We start from the raw sequence: 21,336 nt of genomic DNA, 5'->3' as shown, positions 1-21,336 counted from the left end.
TGGGCAGAGATCAATGTCCACTTTGATCAGGGCAGTCCACATCAGGGGATCAGAGAATACGCTGGCGTACTATCTGAGCAGAATGAGCATCAGTTCGAGCTGTTGGGAGCTGCATCAAGGTACATTTCCGGGAGATTGTGTTAAGATGGGGTCTTCCTGCAGTGGATCTTTTTGCCGGATGCTCTCTCCTTTCCCCGTGGGATTTTGCTCTGGCCTACGCCTTCCTCCTATTCCCCTCTTTACCTCTGGCAGTTCGGAAAATTATTCAGGATCGAGCATAAGTGGTTCTGATTGCTTCCTGGTGGCCCAGGAGAGTTGGTTTTCCTCTCTGAAGGCCCTCTCTGTGGGTCTTCCCTGGCCCTACCAGATCGGAAGGATCTTCTCCATCTGGGACCAGTGTTGCATCCAAACCCTCAAGACCTCCATTTGACGGTCTGGAGGCTGAGTGGCGCTTCTTACAGTTGAGAGGGTGTTCAGAGAAGGTTATTCAAACTATCCTGGACAGCCGCAAGTTGGTCACAAGGAGAATCTATAGGAACGTTGGAAATGATGTGCTGATCGCTGTGCCTGGAGTCTTGAATTCCAGCATAAACATGAACATGCTTTTAACTGCGGCAAAACAGCCATCCGTGAGAAAGAGGCCTTAGGGTTCAGGTTATGGCCATGTCTTTGTTTTCAGACAAGAAACTAGCGAAATATCCTTTCGTCAGGAGGTTCCTTTCAGCCAGATCTAGACATGCTCCCAAGGTCATCATCCTTGGGATTTGTCATTAGTGTTAAATGCTCTAACAGGGGCTCCTTTTGAGCCTTTGCATGAGGCTTCCCTGAAATTTAATTTCCTTAAAGATTTCCTTCCTTTTGGCTATTACGTCAGGGAGGAGGAATTCTGATCTGCAGTCCCTTTCCTGTAAAGACCCCTTTCTGAAAATTCTAGAGGACAGGGTAGTGATTAGGCCTGATCCTTTCTATTTCCAAAGTATCTTCAAACTTTTTTAGGTCCACCGAGGTAGTCCTGCCTAGTTTCTGTACCTCTCTCAAGAATGCGGAGGAGGAAAGATTTTGTATTTTAGACGTAAAGAGTGTCTTCTGCTTTACCTAGAGAAATCCAGTGGTTTTAGGAGTTTCTGCCAGCTGTTTGTGTTATTCAGCGGCCCCAAGAAGGGTCCAAAGCGTCTAAAAGCTCTATAGCTACGTGAATTAGGGAAGCTATTGTGAAGCATATAAAGCGTCAGTCGCATCCCTCCTTCTAGAATTAGGGGCTCATTCAACGAGATCCATGGCCACTTCATGGGCAGAAAGAGCGGGAGCATCATGGGAGAAATTTCTAAAGCTCCATCTGGTCCTCCTCTCGATGGCATTTGTAAAACATTATAGAGTTCAGATGCTTTCCAGCCAGGACCTCTCCTTTGGTTGGAAAGTGCTTCAGGCTGTTGGTCCCTTCCCTAAGGTATAGAATCTTGCTTATCCTCTCAAGTAGCTGCCTGGAAGGTGAGGGGCAAAACCCCAGTTAGACTTTCCAGGTAACCTTCCAGGACAGCGTCTATATTTCTCACCCTATTTACTTTTCACTGGTCGACCTTTTTTTACCATATTTTCTATTTTTTTTCCTCTGCCGAGTGCACTTTGTGAGGTTTACTTGATCTTATAAACAGCTGAGGGTCAGAGGAAAGGGAGGGTCTTTTTAAATGGTATCTGATTTGTATGTCTTGTAGAGGGGAGAACCAATCATCTCTCTAGTAGCTGTCCTGGAAAGGTTCCTGGAAATACTGTTACCGGTAAGTCTAAACGGGTTTTTTTTTTTGAGTGGAGTATTATACTGTTATATTATTGTTAGGTACATTTAAAATGTATGTGTTTGTTTTTTGTTTTTTCATTTCACATTGTTACTATAACTTACTATACTATGTCTATTTTATCAGTATCCAGTCTTTAGACATAGTACATCTTTATCATAACATTTTAACTATTTTATAGAAATAATTATTTATATGTGCATTTCTTACAGATGTACCCACATTGTCCACTCCCCCCAAAAACACAGCGTGTGAGGAAGGGTGGGAAGGCTACATTGAGTGCATCCTTTATTTGACCGCAAACATGGAGATGAAAACCCATATTGAATGGAGAAAAGATAACACCAAGGATAATAGAAGATGATGACGGTGACAAGTATGAAGAATATTGATGGAAGACATGTTAAAGGATAGGGCACACAAATGACTTGATCATTAAAACTAGATATAGGGCCTAATTTACTAAACCGGAGGAGTGCAAAATTGGTTGCAGCTGTGCATGGTAGCCAATCAGCTTTGGCCAAAAACAATGGAAGCTGATTGTTCCTATGTAGAGCTGCACCAAATGTTGCACTCTAATATTAGTAAATCAACCCCATAGTGCTGTTATTGCAGCAGCTGTGAAAGCACTACTTTCACCATTGTCTAAGCCTAAACCAAACCGAGCCGTTTATGCTAACCCCTCACCCACATTATCATGCTATCTGGACAGGTATGCTGATTTTGTATGGACTTTTTTTTTCACACAAGCTAATTAGTGTTGACTACATAAAACTAATATCTCCTACAACAATGCTATTGGCAGGTGGGTGGTACTGAGAAGTGTAGAGACCTGATTACCAGAGTCCTTGTAAAAGGAAAGAAGTGGGTAATACTTGCATCTACCCAACATGAATTATTATTGTGGAGAACCCGAAAGCTGCCTATGTAGCTCTGTTGCCACGGAGATAAAATCTTTCCTTTTCTTGAGCAAATCCACTTCATCCACTTACCAGTTAGTAATGACAGAGCAACTTCCTACTACAAGACCACGTCTGCTTAAAAGTGCTCCTATTTTGAAAGCAATGTAAATGTGTGATCTGCTGCAGTCTCAAATTCCCCACCAAAAGGTAATGGATATGTAATGTGTTGTTTTTAGTGGATAAACTGCGCCAAACCTAAAGGTTGGCGCAGGTTTATCCACTAAAAAACACACATTACCTTATATGATGTTCTTTTTTCAATTTCACTTTCAGTAATTTTTTTACATTTTTTTTATAGGATTTCCCATGTGCGTTACTTTTTTACATTTGTACCGGTTACCCGTACAAATATAAAAAAGTAACGCGCATGGGAAATTCCAGAGTGCATCTGTAAGTCATTTGAGACGATAAAGGTGATTAAAAGTGACGAGCAATAAGTATGGCAAGTTACTGTACATATTGTACAGTAATGATTCCATTTATATCAACAGGGGGAGGGGGTCAGAAAAGGTGTGCTTCCTGTAAATTGAAAGACATGCGTGGATAAGAGTCAGTATGCTGTGCAGAAAATGGCCAGGCAAAAAAATAATAAAGGCCTCCCAGGCGGGCCAAGGGAAGAAAAGAAGAGGGAAAGGAGTAGACAGTATAGAAAAGGAAAGGGAGGAACAGAAGGAGGACATCAGGGACACACAGATCAAAAACCTAGGGCTTTAAATGTCTATAGCTTATTGTGACATGCAGGGATGAGCATATTGTATCCATTTGGCCCAGGTTTTTAGTATTTTTTTTATGTGTATCTAAGTGAATGCTAGTAAGCAATTTGTTGATGAAGAAAGTGTCTACGTACAATGGATAAACTTTTGTTTCCAAGCTTTTGCGATGTTTGTTTCACTGCAAATAAGACATTTGTAGCCAAGTTTAAATTTGGATCTTCAGATGCAATTTGATGTGCCAAGAATCTCTAGAGAAAGGGACAAGTTTGTAACAGTTTATAGTTTGGATCTTTGTCCAAAATCTGGTTAACATGGAGCATGACCACCACATATGGCGTTACAACCCCTGGAAGGATAGTAGCCCTGAAAGAGGGGCCAGAGAAATTTAGGTAACAGTGTGCTAGGCGAGTTGGAACCACATACCACCTGGAGACTGATTTAAAGGCCCAATTCCAGTGTGAGTGTGTTGATAGAGCAAGAGGTAATTGTGGTCCAAATATGTATCAATTCTTCCTTGTCCCTTAGGGCCTTTAAAGTCGAGTGTTCCTATTTAGAAATGTAAGCGTGGCCGCTGGGGTTTTTAAGATCAATCAGCTGTGATTAGATGATAGAGATACGTTTGGAAAAAGTGTGTGGTGGCAGATGTGTTCAAACAAACAGAGTCAGGTGAAAAACTCTGTGTTGGCAGGGTAGAGTAGTCAACCAGTGCTTAATTTGTACAAACCTAAAAGGCTCGATAGATGGGGTGTGGTATTTTTCCCTAATTTCTGCTCAGGTGTATGAAAGAGTGGTCACAATGGAAGGGAAGCCACCCATTAAAGCAGGTAGCATACTTTAATCCTGGGGGAATGATGTGTTGCCCAAATGAGAAAGAAGGGGGCTGTAAGGTGAAATTACATTGCTGAAAATTTTAATAGAGTCCCAGGCTCGCAGTGTGTGTCAGCAAAGGACTTAAAGATGTAGGTCTGGATTTCAAAGGGAGCCATTGGAGGTAAGCAAAGACAAAATTGGGGAGCAGAGAGATGCTTCAAAGTCAACCCACAGGGGGGGCATATTCTGTGGTGTAGATGGAGATTAGTGTGGTAATCTGTGAAGCCAAATAATTTTGGGATGTTTTGGGTTCTTTCCAGTTCCTTTTATTAAAATATATAGTTTATATTAGGTTGAGGGTGTTGAAAAGTTTCACAAAGTTAATGGTGAAAAAATGCCAAATATCTTTATATATCTGTGCAATCAGTTTACCTGTACTAAAAAGTTATTAATAAAATTATCGTTGTTATTAAAATATGGTAAAAATTGAGAGACAGAGGATTCTGAAGACTGTATCCCAGATAGCAAGGATACATTGCCACAAATGTGTGGCAGTGTTGAATTGTAAGTCTTGTTAACTTGCTGCACATTTTAACTGGCAAATTGTACACTTGCAGAGCACTTGAAGCATAAGGCTCCATGCACACAGAAGCTAACAAAAGCTATAAAAAACGGCAGTAGCTTTGCAGGGAGCCTTTTTTTAACGTTTTTCAGTGTAGCGTTTTTTAGCTTTTTTTTTCAATGGATAAAAAAACGCTGGTAAGCAGCGTTTTTGAGCATTTTTTGGCGTTTTGCGTTTTTGAGCATTTTTTTTTCCGCCGAAAAACGGCACTTTGAAAGCAAATTTTAGGCGTTCTGAAAAAAGCCAATAAACTCCAAAGCTCATTAACACAAAAAAATGCCCATGTGGGAGTGTGGCTTGGCAATGGCCGTGTGAAGACGTGTATTACAGGAGCTCCCCGTCCGACTTGCCCTGACCTGGCCACCGGACACCTCTCTACTCATGTGGGCACGTTCGGCGACCCGTTGGTACCCGCCACCAGACATTACAACCCGGGATTTGGCAATTCCTCAGACACCCTCACAGAGTATCACCAGGCGCCATTGTGGCCGCGCCACATGAATTCAACATGGAGCACTCCAGCCCCCTGCCGCCGCCGGCTTCCCCCATATACTCACCAGAAATGGGGACTCACACGGGACACGCTGCGGGCTCTCACCCAGCCTTGGCTAGTCAATCACCGAGCCAGAGCAGACTGGATGATGCGTGCCATGCTCCGCGCTCTCCTGACGAGAGCAGACATCGAGGCCCTGTCGACGAGAGCGGACATTGAATCCCTGATAGTCCGCATAGAGGAGGCGCATATCAGGGACATACAGGAGGCTCGGACAGAGCTACAGGCAGTTGGAAGCCGAGTGACCTCAGGAGAATCTCTGCTTATCTCTCTGGAGACTCGGGTGCAGACACTGGAATGAGCACGGGACACACACATGATGGAAGCACAGGAGATGCAGCTTCACCTGGAAGAAATGAGAAATGGAAGACCGCAGTAATAACCTGCGGCTGCGGGGAATCCCGGAGGCCACCGGTCAAGAAGACCTCACGGCGACGGTAACTGCGATCTTCCACAGTGTTCTTGAAGCCCTGCCGCCTGCTCTGGAGATTGATCGGGTGCACCGCACACTGGGCCCTAAGTCCACAGACCCCCTGAGACCCGAGACGTCCTTTGTCGCCTGCACAGGTACACGCAGAAGGAATCCATCCTGCGGAGGGCTTGGGACCAAGGGGACATAGACTTTGACGGAGCTCATTTACAGATCCTACCTGACCTATCCAGAGCCACCCTGCAGAGACATGCAATGCTGAAGCCGATCCTGCAACTAGCGAGAAGACGAGGTTGCACCTATCGGTGGGGCTACCCCCTGGCTGTGATCTTCCGCACGGAACAAGCATCGTTTACCCTTCGAGTGCCTGGAGAACTTCCAGCGCTGTTCACCTTCCTGGAGGCAGATCCGTTCCCGGTACACAACTGGCTGATGAGGATTCCGAAACAATCGGGCCGCTCTAGACCATCCGCGGGCAGATCTAACTATGTCCCCAAATAGTAGATGTCCCCAAACCTCGCTCAACCATGGGTCACGTGAGTCATAAGCACACTCTGATAGCCTTTGGCCAGTTTGCACGTTATTGGACTGACTATGCCTCCCTCCTCCCGACGGGCTGACAGTGTATGCCGCACATAGGAGCCCTGTTGCCGCAGTTGTTTTGTTTTTTAACTATTTTTAGTTTTTTTTGGCTCCTGATTGACACCCGGCGAGCCCATGCCGTAGAAGACGAAGTCCCTCTTACCCCCCCTCTTATTACGATCTGGAGGGATCCTGGATGTGTCCCCCCCCCCTTTATGATACTGCGACCTATCCCCCTTCTCCCTGGGACTTGGCCTGTAGCCCAGCCACAGATTTAGGAGCGGTTGATGTCATTGAGCGGACACCCGCGAGCTACTGCCCCCTGTGTGGACCAAACTGTGACACTCCTGCGACCACTGACTTCCCGGACTCTGCCCCGCACTACCGATGCTCGGTGAGGAGTTCACCACAGGGGGCCCGCAGCCGGTTCACGCGGTTCAGTTCCCACTGATGTGAAGCCCCGGGTCCCGTGGACGGCAGAAGATCCAGCAGAACACCTGTACCAGAATATGTGAGCGATGGAGGTGGGCCTAAGGGCCGTGAGACTTTGGAGGGCTGTTTTTGTTGTTTTTGTTTCACTCGGCCCAGCCAGAGCCCTCCAGGCCATCTTTTTGCGGGGGATGTGGGGCAGTGTTGTGGTGATTGGTGGGAGTCCGGGGGGGATTACCCCGCCTTTCTGCCTGCCTGTGTCTTCTTCGCTGGACAGCCTGTTGGCGTCCGGGTGGGGGGGACTGGTGACACTGGGGGACTCGGCTGGGGATGTGGCTCAGGGGGGGCGAGGCGGAGGTGGCTAAAAATGCTTTGTTTTGATTTTGTAAGTCAGTCAGCGTAGTTATATTTTAGAATGTACTGCACTGTGCCAAAGATAGATATTGAGAATGTTATGTGTGCCTTAAGAGTCCTATATCCTTTACATGTTTATAGAAAATGTGTCCTATGTGCACTGTGTTGTTTAGTGTTCCGTCAGACGCTTGTTATTTGCCCACGTTATCATACACAGCAAAGGTCAGCGGGGCTGACGAGGGTTTGGGAGCCCCCTACTGGCTCTTGCTAACCACACTAGGACAACGCTTACTATCCGGAGTATATCCGGAGAGCGTTACAGCAAACTTTTGCTAACACCTTAGGAATCCAGCCAAGCTGGTCAGTGGCTACTAGGGGAGTCTCCTTGGCACCCACGATGGTTACTGTCTTTACCCCCTCGGGGGACACCTTTCCTACAGGGGGGCACCTCGCCCCTCTGCTCTCTATTTCTCTCCTTCTATAACCCCGCCCCTCCCTCTCCTTTCTCTTGGTTTTCTTTTCTCACTGTTTCCCACAGGCATGGATGAACTCACCATAGTCTCACTTAATGTGAAAGGACTTAACGTCCCAGAGAAGTGTTGCATGCTACTCAATGACATGAAGCTCACGGCCGCGGATGTGGTGCTACTACAAGAAACGCACTTCCGCAACAACAAATTCCCCGTCCTACAGAATAGGTTCTACCCGATGGTCTATCATTCTACTTACTCTGAGGCCAAATCCAGAGGGACCTCCATCCTGATTTCGGCACGGATCCCATGGACCCTGATGGCCGTGAAATCAGATGCGTCGGGCAGGTTTCTGTTAGTCAAAGGCCTGATAGGCGACGTGAAGGTAACTATTGCCAATCTCTACTCCCCTAATTGCAACATGACACTTTCATTAAGAGACATCTGAAGCATGCTTCAAGGGTTTTTCTGAGGGACAACTTATAGTGGGAGGAGACCTCAATGTGCCCTTCTCGAATTGTAGACACAAGGCACATATCCATCCCGGTGAACGGGATTACACCTTTTACTCCTGCCCGCATCAGACGTATTCCCGAATAGATTATCTTTTGGTACCCAGTGTTGCCTCTCTTACTTTAGAAAAAGTAATTAGTTACAGTTACAAATTACTTTTCCGAAAAAGTAATTGCGTTAGTGACTCAGTTACTACATTGAAAAAGTAATTAGTTACTCAGCAAAGTAACTGACTTTTTTTTTAATATTCTACAATGCTTTGTTGAGATGATTTCCTTTCTATAATGCAGGTGACGGGCGCTTTCCATGGAGCAGTTAGTTAATACTCCAAGACAAAAGAATGCCAGATCCTTGAGAAAAGAAAAACGGAAACAAATGGTGATCTTGTGTATATCCCAGCCTAGGTGCATCCATCCCACCATGTATGTGCAGCAAATAGGACTTAAAACCCTTGTCCATCTGCCATATATTACATCCAAATTGTAAGCTGGATTAAAATGTATGTTTATAATATACATTCCCTTGATGTTTCCGAGTCCGTAATTTAAAATCTTATATTAGGCTTTATTCAAATTTTCTATAGTTTATTGTTTATTATTTCATGTATCTTATATAAGCTTTATTAGATGCAACGATTTGTTTGTGTGGAGACCCCCCAGGGATCTGGAATGGGGATGTTAGATTTTTCTTTATTGTCTGATGAAGAGATGAAATCACTGACCAAAAATAACCTGCTGATCATTGGTCTGTATAGGTGTCCTGCACTTACCATGTTGACCACTAGATGTCGCTGTGTACACTGTGTTTTATAGGGAATGTTTGTTCTGTGGAACATTTTGTTCCGGCCATGTGTTCCCCGGATCATTGATCAGGTTGCGCACCCAGTGCGTGTGAGTGGATGTGAGTTGTTCCCCGGTGTAAGAGGCAGTGTGAGGCGGATGGGCTCATTGTATCCAGGGCTCCTTGTGATTGGGAGTTTTCAGACCGCTGGACAGGCCATCACACCCATATTCCATATTTCACAGCGGCCGGCAAGAAGCAATTACTCTGCTGCCATCTAGTGGAGGTAGATGTAATTGCGGTAACGCCGCCCAAGTAATGGGGAACGGCGTTGCCGAGAGGGGAAGAGTAATCAGGTAGATATGCATTACCTCTCAAAAAGGGGGCTGCGTTAGGGTAACGGCGGTTATTTAAACGCCGTGACTTACAACACTGTGGTACCGCTTGATCAGCTTCAAGGCGATAACAAACACCTCGATTGGGTCCATTACCTGGTCGGACCACGCCCCCGTTACCATTGCGCTATGCCCTGACTGACTTCTATAGAGGCCAAAGGAAGCCATGAAGCTCAATGAGAGCCTGCTGCAGAATCCGGAGGTGCTGGCAGATGTGACGACAGAAATTCAGCATTACTTCCAAACGAATACTGCGGCTGATAGCGACAGGGGGCTGGTTTTGGGAAGCGCACAAAAACTGTAATCTGCAGGGTTAAATATTGGAAAAGTGGATATTACCCGCGCTTATCAAAGGAGGGGAAAAAAAGGAAAAAAGGGGGGGGGGGGAGGAATGAAAGTGAGGAGAAGTGGAGGTACAGCTGCGGCACTGAAAGGTGTATCAAACCATATGCAATTAATAATGGGGAGGGTAGTGCTGCGCTAATCAGTGCTGGATGGATAGGTGAATAAGCAGTGGGGGAAGGGAATGCAGATAAGTGTAATTGAAATGAGGAGCGATATAGCCCAAATGGCATCAGCATAAAAATAAATATAAAATGATCAGTGAACAATAACAGTACTGGTGTAAATCATATGACTCCACAGGTTCCTCTTAGTGTTATGAAATACCCTATAAATAATGGTGCAAAGAATTCCAAGTAACTGTGCTAGGTGACACTCCTATACTGGTGATAAACAGTCCATCAACAGGGCTTGAAAAATATCAGCAAAAAATAAATATAAGTAAAATTTCAACAGTCCAAGAAAGCAAAAGTGCAAGTGTGGGTCCGCAATATGGAGTGAGGGGGGAATGGGTATCCAGTGATCCTTTTAGGGTAAGTAAGGATGTCCCCTTACCTTACTGCTGTAAGGTAACAGCATATAGATCCAACCACATTAGATGGTTCTCTCGATGGGCTCTGATCCAACAACGGCAGGTCCTCCTTGGAGTTCTCGTCCCAGATTGGTCAGTTTCTCGCCCCAAAGAAATAAAGCATCGATGGTGTGATACCGTTTTAAAATTTTAATTCTCAAAGAAAATAGACAGGGGTACTCACATAATTCAAAATACAATTGAGCATGTAAAAAGAGGGGCAATCTGTCGCCAACGTCACCTCCGATACCTCTCAGTGGACTCATGCGCATTCGTCACTATCATGTGACTTCCTCAGGAAGGACGGCAGTGCAGGAGCTACCGACTGATTTCCCTACTCAATTCAGACCTCAAACTCTTTATCAAAGTTATAGCCACTAGATTGCAAACACACCTCCCTCGACTGATCCACCTGGACCAGGTTGGTTTTGTCCCCACCAGGGAGGCCCGAGGCAACACCACCAAGGTATTGAACTTACTATACCCGGCCACCCTTACCAAGACGCCCAGTGTCTTCATAGGCACTGACGCGGAAAAGGCATTCAATCGCGTAAACTGGGATTTCATGTATTCAACACTACGACACATGGGGCTAGACGTGAATATGCAAAGATGGATCTCTGCGGCCTACGCGTCACCGACGGCCAGGGTCAGGTCGAACGGCGTGATCTCAGACCCGCTGACTATTACCAACGGGACAAGACAGGGCTGTCCCCTGTCTTCTCTTTGCGCGCTCTGAGACACGTGAGGTTGAACCCGAATATTACGGGGATTCGGCTTGGCACCTCTCAACATAAGGTTTCGGCTTACGCAGACAACCTGCTCTTCTCCCTCACCAACCCACTTGTATCCCTCCCAAACCTAATGCAAGAATTTTGCGACATACGGAACACTATTCCAATTCGAAAATTAATTTAGCTAAAATCTGAGGCCATGGGGGTAGGAATACCACCACCGCAGCTTGACCCACCTTCAGGCCAGTTTCACATTAAAGTGGACAAAGACAGCTACAAAGTACCTGGGCATGCACATACCCACCGACGCACTCGAAACTATATGATCTTAATTTTCCCCCACTACTAAAAACGATACTAACTAAATGGATCCTTACTAACTAAATGGAATACGGGTCTACATTTGCTGGTTGGGGGACGCTGCAATATTTTGAAGATGAATGATACTCTTCCCTGCTTCCTTCTCTTTCCTTATGCAGGCCTTGGCTATACATAATACCGACATCATACTTCAAACAGGTTGCAGTCAGTGTTCACTGAATTTGTCTGGGCCAAGAAAAGACATGTCGAATGTATATAAAAGGGGGGAGGGGGAAGGTAGAGAACAAGAGATTGATAGAATGCAAAAAGATATAAAAAAAATCTATAAAGAAGAGAGAAATTTGGTTTTAAATATATGGTAAAGAAATAGAGAGGCCATGTATGGGGACGCCGGGCACTAGCACTGCCCTGTTCTACAGCACCCCCACGATAAACGCCTCTCCTCCGGGTGGAGGATAAGCCGGAGGCGTTTGGGTTGTTTTTTTTTTTTTTTTCCTCCTCTTTCTGTGGTGGCCCCGGTCTCTGAGGGGACACCGGGAGACTTCAGACGCAGAGAAGGTAATCTTCGCAGAGGGGGATAGGGTTTTTTTTTTTGTCTGTTGGCTGGCATTCCCACCTCCCCCCCCTCCTGACAGCTTACCCCAGTGGGTAGGATAAAACAATGTCGAATATAACATTTACCTTGTATAATGTTAAAGGGCTAAATATCCCCGAATAAAGAGTACGGTTGCTATCAGAAGTACATAGACTTAAATCACAGGTCATCTTTATATAAGAAACTCATTTTAAGGGAGGAAAACTCAGAATCTGAAAAATCGCAGGTTCCCGATAGTATACCATAGTACATCACAAAACTCGAAATCATGTGGGGTATCTATCTTGTAGGACGTTTGTTAATAGTTAAAGGAATACTAAACCAACAGAAGACCACGTTGGTAAATAAATATTTACCAACGTCGATCAGATAAATTACTTAGAATCATGTATACAAATGGTCCATCAACACAGGGAGGGAATACTGGTGATAGGGGGGGATCTGAATTTGACCCTGGATCCTATAAAGGATACGTTGAAAGGTGTCTCTCACTTGTCATATATTAAATTAAGGAAAGCTAAAAAAAACTCCTACAAGAATTACAAATGATCGATAGTTGGAGGATGACTCATGCACAGGAGAGGGATTACACATTCTAAGCAGATAGACGCGGGACATACACTAGAATTGATTATGTTTTTATCCCGCAAAATTTAGCGACATCTTTAGTGGATGCCACTATCGGGAACTTTTACACTTTCAGACCATGTTCCAACAGATTGTACAATAAAATGGGGAGTCTGAAGATGAGAAGGAATGGCACTGGAAAATAAACGACACACTACTGAATAGATAGGAAGTATGAAGAGAAAATAAGGGAAGAATTAGATTTTTTTTTTTGAGACAAACGATACAGATGAACACAACTCCTTTTTGTCTGTGGGAAACGCACAAATGCGTAATGAGAGGTAATCTTCATCGCAATGGGGGCACATAGAAAAAAGATGTTAAACAAACAGATAGACACAATGTTCAAACAAGTGGGGGAGCTTGAAACCGTACATAAAAAATCCCAGGCTCAATCAATAGAACAGGAATTAGATGTGACTCGAGAAAAATTGAACCTGTTGCTGATAGATAAGGCTAAAAGCTAAACTAACAAGGGGGAGAAGAACATTCATGAGTTTGGGAACAAACCAGGCAGTACATTAGCAAATGCCCTGAAAGGAGCACATATAGGTAATCACATCACACAAATTAAGACATTTAACGATGAAATGGTCAACACCCCGCAAGAAATCACAAATTGCTTTAAGAAATACTATGAGAAAACTATATCAGCTGGAGGACAAACTGACCTCAGAGAAGGAACATGAGAAACTAGAAAAAGCCAGGGAATATATTAAAGATACTCTGATGCCAAAAATATCTGAAGACATAGCAAGGAAAATAGATGAGCCAATTACAATAAGGGACTTTACGGATGCTCTAAAAATGTTAAAATTGGGGCAAAGCACCAGGTCCTGACGGGTTTAGCTTAACATACTATAGGATGTTCGCGGAGAAATTAGCACAAAGATATACAGCAGCTTTTAACACTCACTGCGGGAAGGAAAAAAAATACCAAATGAAACATTGCTGGCACATATAGTGGTTATTCCAAAAGAAAGGAAAGGCCCTTCTCAATGTGCCAGCTACCGTCCCATATCATTGTTGAATGTGGACTTAAAGGTATTTTACTACAATTCTTGCCATAAGGTTAGTAGAATGTATTCCAGATTTGATACACCCAGATCAAGTGGGATTTATACCAGGTAGGAGGGGAGAGAGAATACACAGCGAGTGGTAAATGCATATATCTAGCCCAAAAAGAAAAGAAGCCAATGAAACTAGTAGCTAGTGATGCAGAAAAAGCGTTTGACCAAGTGGAATGGTCGTTTCTAAAAGCAACGCTGCAACACATAGGATTAGGAGAAGGGATGATGAGCTGGTTCACAAAATTTATATTCACAACCACGCGCAAAAGTTAAAATAGAAGTAAGATATCCGACCAATTCGATATTCGAAATGGGACAAGACAAGGATGCCCACTATCGCCCATAATTTTTGTTTTGACTATGGAGCCTTTTTTAAGGAAAATACATGCTAATGTAAACATTAGGGGGGTAGCAACAAAAGGAGAGGTACAGAAAGTGGCGGCATACGCTGATGATTTAATTTTTCTTTATAACATCTTTATAACATCTCCAGTTTCTCCTCTCTACCGCCCCTAATGGCAGAAATCTGTCCAACTTAAAGTCAACTATGGGAAAACAGAAGCACTAGGAATAGAAGTAAAAGCAGAATATTGGAGCAGATTAAAACTCATTTTGACTTCAGGTGGACAGATTCCCATATAAATTATCTAGGAACAAAGATAACAGGGAGCTTAAATAGATTATTTGAATCTAACCATGCAATGTTGGCTAGGCGAATAAAATCTGACCTAGATAGATGGGATAAAGGAACCTTCACATGGTTTGGGCGGATAAATATATTAAAGATGAATGTGCTTCCAAAAATGATATATCTAATACAGGCTTTACCAATCAAGATTCCACAAAGTTTTTTTAAGAGAACCAAGATCAAGATTCTTGAAATGTATTTGGGCAGGGAAACCAGCAAGGATAAGTAGGACTATTCTGTCACTCCCTAAGGGGGAAGGAGGGATTGGATTCCCAGATTTGATAAAATATCAGGAAGCAGCTCATCTAACCAAAGTTGTGGAGTGGTGTGGGCGGAATAAAAAACCCTGGATAAGAATGGAACAAGCGACGGTAGAGGTTCCACTAGATGGAGTGGTATGGACCCCAGATAGTGAAATAACAACAGAGGTAAAGAAACATCCATTGGTAGGAGCCACTATACGAATTACTAAAAAGATTTTTGAAAAAACGATGATGTCAAAATACCCAAGCCCACTGACACCGATTTTAGCTACTAAGGCTTTTCAAATAGGAATGATAGACTCAAGGTTCAATGCCCTGTGACAGAGGGGTATAAGTAGAATCATACACTTCTCAAAAGATAACCGCCTAATGACAAGGAGAGAGATTGAAAGAGAAGGTATGCCATAATTAGATTTCCTGAGGCAGCTACAATTAGAAGCATTCCTTCGAACAAAGGCAGATATCTATACAGTAGCGAGATCCCCGTCTAAATTTGAGCGGATATGCCTAGACAGGAACTTAATAAGACATTCTTTGTCTTATTTCTACGCATCGTTAATTAAGCTAGACAGACCACAAGAATTTACATTTTATACAAGCATGGGAGAGAGATCTCAGACTAATATTTACTCAAGAACAAAAAGATAGGATCCTACGATTTACTCATAAGGCATCAGTAGCAAGTAAATATGAGGAGGGTGGATATAAAATATTAACGAGATGGTACAGAACACCAACAGTATTACACCGAATATATCCAGAGACGTCAGATATCTGTTGGAGATGTCTTGAAGCGGAAGGGACATTAGTACACATCTGGTGGGAATGTAGAAAAATACAGGAATTCTGGAAAATGGTAACGGAAACAATTAACACAATAACAGGAATTAATTTAATGGATAGACCATAGGCGGTCTTATTACTAGACATCCCATTGTCAATGGAAAAATACAAAAACTCGTTGATAAGACAGGTGCGAGAGCGTGCATTCCCGCTATGTGGAAACAGGAGACTCCTCCATCGAGAGCACAATGGCTCGCAAAAGTAGCAGAGATTCAACAAATGGAGAATCTAAAAATGGCATTGAAAGATCTGGATGAGAGATACCAGTCGACATGGGCTCCTTATGTGAGGTATAGAGAGGGGGAGGGGGGGTGGGGAATGGCCAACACGACCCCTTTTTTTTTGGGGGGGGGGGTGGGTGGAAAAGGGGGGGGGGGTATAGAGGGTAATAAGATACATAAAGATAGAGAGGAAAATGGAAAGTATTGCGAAACTAGGATAAAGGTGGGAGGAGGGGGGGGTGATGAGGTTTCTATCCATCGTTCTCTCAATTCTTTGATAATAGTCTAATAAAGTAGAAGAGATGAAATGTAATATCCTGTAACGTAATTCTTGAAATAAAAAAGAATTTATAAAAAAAAAGAGACTAATGGGTCTCCCCTTTGGGGCTTTTTTTTTTTTGGATGCACTAGACAAAGCAGTGTGAAAGAACAAATGGCACTATTGAAATGGGGGAGCCCCGATAAATTTAATAATAGGCACAGTTGGTAGAGCACCTTAATAGCACTAAAGGGGGTGGGGGGGGAGGGTGATGAGCCCTAGAATAAGGGTTTAAGGGATGCCTGAAGGGGAGAAGGGATGAGTGGAGTGCAGAGGTTTTGGTCCCCAGTGTAGGCCCAGCTGGGTGGGTGGGGGGAGGGAGGAGGGCTGGGGGGTAGGGGGGAAGATGGGAGAGCCACATCACAAATAATTATTGGAAAAAAAGTATAAATGTACATTTTTTTACACAGGCTACACAGGTTTACCAGAGGAGGTAGGATTTTTACATTAGTGAGAATGGTAGTGGATTTTGTAGGAAAGCATATTTAAAAAAAAAAAGCTCTGCAGGGGTAAGTTTCCAAAGTGGGCAAATGTTCTATGGCTCATTGTTTATTGGTATATATATAACTGTTTCTGTGTCCGTGGCAATGGTTAATAGGAATAATAAGGGCATATTATTAATGACATGGAATGTCAGGGGCCTGGGGGATAAGGTTAAAAGAAATGCGATGTTTAAATACTTTGATAAAATGAAACCCCAGGTAATATGTTTGCAGGAAACACACATGCGACCCGACTCTGTCCACCTGTTAAATTTGCGTAAATATCTAACGCATATCACTCTACAAACACTTTCTATTCTAGGGAGTAAGTGTGATGGTTTCTGTCAATGTTACTTTTGAGTATATCCAACAGCAGTGGACAGAGAGGCAGATATGTTTTTTTGCTCTGTAAAATAAATGGTCTAATGTGTATTATTGCTTCAATATACGTTCCCCCACCATTTACAGCAGCACCACTTAAAAATCTAGCGCAATTTATGACCTCAGCCCCAGATGTACCGGTACTAGCCTTGGGCGATTTCAACAATACCTTGGATAGGGGCTTGGACAGAATATCTTTTTCACTCAGAGTGGCGAGGCGGACAACTGATAAAACAACCTTCGCCTCCCTGCTCTCGGAAATAGGACTCCATGATGTCTGGCGTGAGAGGCATGTTGATGATGATGCTACTCATGCCATTCCACCATGCATGATGGTCTCTCCCATATAGATTTAGGTTTGGGAAATGAGATGTTAATGCAGCGGGTAGAAGAACCACGCTTAATATCAGACCACTCACCATTTTGGGTACGGCTCGATGTCTCTGTTACATCGGACCGCCCGTTATGGAAAGTGAACCCATACTGGCTAACCTTGCTCCCTCCATCGGATGGAATAGGAGAGGCAGTACGGTAGTTTTTAGATTTTAGATAAAACTGGGGAGATGCACACTCCTGGGGTTGACATTCTAAAGGACTTTCAACAATTTTATAAGGACTTATACTCCTCTAAAGCCAGTTATAGTCCATTGGATATGGTTTTGTTTTTACAAACCTGCCCATTGAACTCACCCATAACCCTGATGGAGCTGAAGAAAGCCCTGAATGGGGCCCCACACCATGAATCCCCAGGACCGGATGGTATACCGATAGAGGTGTACTCCCACTATGGGGAGATCCTCCTGCCACCTTTGTTATAGGCATTGCAGGAGGTCGTTGAAATGGGTATTTTACCAGATAGTATGCAAGAGGCGATAATTATAGTATTATTAAAGCCGGGAAAAGACACTCTTTGCAGGCACAACAAATAACACAATCATTAGCAATAGTGTCATCACCCCTGATCGAGGAAGTCCTCGGAACGGAGGACTAATATCAAAAATCTATATGAAACTAACTCTCTGAGATGCCGTAGTAAATAGGTAGAAGATATAGGGGATATAGATCTGAACCAATGGGACAGAGCCTTAGAATCCATTCATGTAGTATCGGTATCTGCGTTAGTATCGGTATCTGCGTTGCATAAACGATCACAATTATTTATTTTGCATAGGGCATATAGAACACCACTACAGATGTATAGGTGGGGGGGGGCGGAGAGACTCCCCCCAATGCCCAAAGTGTAAAGTACATCAGGGGAATTTTATACACCTAATATGGAGATGTCCAAAATTACATTGGTATTGGGAGGAAGTCTCCCAGTGTATAATTAGACTGGCTCAGGTACCAGTTCCCTTAGATCCCCCGGTGTACTTACTTGGTGCTATGCGAGTGCCTGGCAGCCGTGATGTCCGCCAGGCACTCGGGATCGGCGGCTACAGGGACAAGACGTGGAGCTCTGTGTGTAAACACAGAGATCCATGTCCTGTCAGGGGAGAGAGGAGACCGATCTGTGTCCCTATGTACAAGGGACACAGATCGGTCTCCTCCCCCAGTCACCCCCCTCCACACACAGTTAGAACACAATTCAGGGTACACATTTAACCCCTTCCTCACCCCCTAGTGTTAACCTCTTCAATGCCAGTCACATTTATACAGTAATTAGTGCATATTTTTTAGCACTGATCGCTGTATAAATGTGATTGGCGCCAGTGCTTTAAGTGGGCCAAAAGAGGTGCCGGTACTCTATTAGGTGCCGGTGCTCCCCCCCCCCCCCCCAATACTGAACATGAAAATATATATATTTTACAAACCCTCTCTTAGACGAAACCCAGCAGCTATGGTTTGCAATATATTGGTGCATTTTCTGCTAAAATTACATAAACCAGCTGATGTCAGAAACTAAAAAAAGAGAAGATAAAATGGGCACAAAGCATGACAAGGGACAGACACCACAGAAAATAGATAGAATAATGGATGTTATTCATCAGTCACTCTGAGCAGTCCATGTGCAAGCTTGCAACAATAATCATACAATGAACATCTTCCTACTTTTCAAGACGGTTTAAAATAAACATAAAAGGAAAATAACAGGGCAAGTCTGCATGGCTGTCTGAAACGAGCCATGATAAATTGATAGGAGAAGTGTATACATATCAGTCTGTGAGCAGCCATAGGTAGCAACAAAACACTCACCAGTACTCTGTACTTCAGAAGTTCAGATCCAAGGCAAAGTCCGGTGTTTTTCACTTTGCTGCACCGTCCTGACTCCTAGGAGGGCCAGTCACCCGCTCACATTCACCACGCCGCACTGATCGCTCCTCACAGGCGCGCGGAAAGGAGTTGACGTCACCCAACGTGAGGTCAACTCCCTGCCTGCGCCTGCACGTACGGCTCAAGCCGTACTCTGCACACGGCCCGCCCCCCTCCACTAGCTGATGGCCGGCCCAGCCAATGACATTATGGAGGAGAGAGACGATGCGCGATGTAATTCGCCCAGCGCCGGCCAGCCACTATAATGCTGTAGCTAGCTCTCCGCTGCGTTCCGGTACCGGAAACCCACGTACTGGGCGCACAGAGAGGTGCTGGTACTCTCCAGGGCCATTTTTGGAAGTGGCGGTACTGAGTACCGCCGCGTTCCTGCCCACTTAAAGCACTGATTGGCGCCAAAAATGTGTCAAAAGTGTCCGATGTCCCCTATTTTGTAAGCGCAATAACTTTTGCGCAAACCAGACGCTGCTTGCGTTTTTTTTTTTTTTAACCAAAAATATGTAGAAGAATGGACCGGACGCAGGTGTGGAGGTGTGTGGCGTGAGAGCAGCATGTGAGGAGTAATGAGAGATGCATGTCTTCCACTGCCTAACTGGCCCAAACATGCAGTCTAAAATCCTCTATTCATAGCATGGTTTGAACAACCGCCGCTAAGTCTGCTGATCCCTGCTATCAAAACACATGCCCCTTGGAGAAGGGAGAAACAACTCCGTGAGATTTTAGTGCACTCGCACTCGTCCGTTCTGCTAAGACTGTGCGGGACCCCCCCTCGTATCCTGTGGGTACACAATCGTAGGCAGGAGCGAGGGATTGGTGGAGGGCGGTCAGCTGACGTGGGGACACGTGACCGCTCCAGCGAACCCCGGAGAATCTTTGGTGCGCTGCCCGGAGGCTCTATTGTCACCATCTCTCGCTGTGGAGAGCGGAGGGGGCGTTTTGGACTTGGCAGAGTGGATAGTGAGGCGGGGGGATCTCTGCCTTGGCTCAGCGCAGCTACTACCAATGAGAACGGGAACAATGTACAGCGTACCCTGCAAGAGGACAAGCCAAAAGGACGGAGTGAGTAACATATAGTACTGTGCATGCACATCAGTGAATGAGTGACAATTGCTGTACTGAATTATAGCTTTGCACAGCAGGTCGCACATTACACGTTACCCCTCAAAAAAGATGGAGTGAGCAACATGTGATATTGTGAATGCTTATCAGTATATGAGTGACACCTTAAATTGACTGAACTAACTCATAGCTCTATATAGCAGTCTGCACTTTGCACTTTATCCCTCAAAAAGGACGGAGTGAGCAGCACATGTTATTGAGTATGCACACCAGTGAAGCAGTGACATTTTAAACTATTTGAACTGAACCATAGCTTTGAATAGCAGTCTGCACATTGCACTTTATTCCTTAAAGGGACGGACAGTTTGCAGTTCGATTGGTGCTAGAGGGGGGCTGTGGAAAACTGCATGTGTGAGTAACTCAAAATAAACATTTCACACTATACGCACTGAACTATGTACTAATCTATTTGAAGGAAAAGAGTCAATCGGTTTTAAGCATCAAGCACTTTATGCATTTTTTCTTCTTTCCCTCTTCTAGATAGAGAGGTGCAAAGTTTGCCCTTTTTTTTTTTTTTTTCTCCCTGCCTAATTGGGACTGCTTTGGAAGAAAGCTAAAACCAAGGGAGACTATAAAAGCAGGGTGCGGCACTTAAATACCTAATTATAAAATCTAAATAGAAATAGAAACTGGTAACAAATCACATCTCTTATGGGATACGAGTCTTATGGCCATTGTATGATATCAATCACTGGAGGCTGCCTATCCTCTTGAGAGACGCTCATTATATTTTTGGTCCAATTGGCATACACGGGCTAAAAGCCAATTAAAAAGTATCGCCTACTCCTCATTCCGTATGTTTACCATGTCCAAAAATGCGTCTCAGGTAGAGGGGGCTCCTGTTACAAGGTCCACCAAGGACAAGGACAAAGAGAAGGGTAGCTAGGTAGCAGCAGCCAAATTAGATTGCTTTTTCCACCCCCCAAAGCCCATTACTCACTCCCCAGTTAAGGGGGCAGCGGCTTCTGCTACAGGGCATTTTAAGGATACACCAGCCCTGCTGGCAGACAGGCGGAGTTTGGGGTCAACATCAGTAGTACCCCCTAAAACATCCAACTCGGCTAATTCCACTGGTCCCAAACGCCA

General features: G+C 44.4%; 1 protein-coding gene across 1 annotated transcript in view; it reads left to right on the top strand.

Annotated features, from left to right (window-relative positions):
* The first annotated feature begins 2,107 nt into the window (after positions 1 to 2,107).
* LOC120914249 (neuronal cell adhesion molecule-like) overlaps positions 2,108 to 21,336 on the top strand; it is a 507,806-nt gene continuing 488,577 nt past the window's right edge. Inside the window, exon 1 of the mRNA XM_040324873.1 lies at positions 2,108 to 2,169. The gene's annotated coding sequence lies outside the window, so the exon portion shown is untranslated. The remainder of the gene's footprint in view (positions 2,170 to 21,336) is intronic.

The sequence above is a fragment of the Rana temporaria genome, chromosome 9, assembly GCF_905171775.1.
Source record: "Rana temporaria chromosome 9, aRanTem1.1, whole genome shotgun sequence".
NCBI lineage: Eukaryota > Metazoa > Chordata > Amphibia > Anura > Ranidae > Rana > Rana temporaria.
This window is presented reverse-complemented; position numbering and strand designations above follow the sequence as displayed.